Below are 1,051 nucleotides of genomic sequence, written 5' to 3'. Positions count from 1 at the left end.
TAGAAATGTCAGTTGTTAACTTGTGCAATCCACTCCACATCAGTGCACGTCCGACCATTAAACCCATGAAAGGGGATATCCCATTATGCTGGAGTTCTAGTAGTACTGATACCCAAAGGCAGCGGGTTACATTTGCTATTGTTTAGGTAGCATTTGCATGTTGATAGCTAGTGCTGGTTTCAAAATAATCGGAACATGCTTTTAGTGACGATTTCACGGTTATAGGAACTACCCATGGCCTTATATCACTTGGTTGTGGTTTTCCTGGCATACGATGGGCAGGGTTGTTACCGAAGGCTCAGATAGATACAAAATTATACAGAGGATGTGATACTGCTTAAAGTAAACAGGACAATAACCACACACGTTACACATGTTATACAGTGTGACCTGTTGCCGAGGGGATGGCGCTATGCGGCTGTCGTATTTTAAGTCCAGTGAAAATAATGAGCATTTTCGTTACAATAACATTAAACATTGAGGATAAGTAACTGATCGATGTCTTAAAATTAGTACGAGTACGTTCACGATTTTCTTTTGGGCTGCATTAGGGCCAAGGCGTTACTTCTGGTTTATTTTCCTGATCTTGTTTTATTTGCAAGCTTTCATCGAGCTTTCATTTCATCATTGGGTGCATCACACCTGCGCAACTTTGCTTAGTCTCGACATTATCGGAAGGCTGCATCGGGCAATGTGACGAGACATCCCACGACATGCATCAAAACAACAACCGAAGATCCTCTGGCTGTCTGGTGACGTCACATGTCGTCGGCTAGCGGCGCTGCATGGTCAGGGCCTCAGACCGCAACAGGTCATGGACGAGTTTGCGGGGCCAAACGTAGAGATGAGTGGAGAGTCTGGCTAGCAACCAAACTCCACATGACTGAGCGAATGCGGTAACTTACCAGAAAGCTGCTGGCTCGGCGGAGGGCTCTGGTAGAGAGCTACAGAGCTCTGGCTGTGGAGGTCAGGATCCGGTATGGCGAAATATTATGACCTGCGCAAGTCAAGACAAAAACCCCTCGTTTTATCCTACCTTCACTCGAAAGCC

This window comes from Pollicipes pollicipes, unplaced genomic scaffold (genome assembly GCF_011947565.3).
Source record: "Pollicipes pollicipes isolate AB1234 unplaced genomic scaffold, Ppol_2.1 Scaffold_6052;HRSCAF=7182_pilon_pilon_pilon, whole genome shotgun sequence".
NCBI classification, from domain to species: Eukaryota; Metazoa; Arthropoda; class Thecostraca; order Pollicipedomorpha; family Pollicipedidae; genus Pollicipes; species Pollicipes pollicipes.
The sequence above is the reverse complement of the archived record's forward strand: the minus strand, read 5'-3'. Positions refer to the sequence as shown.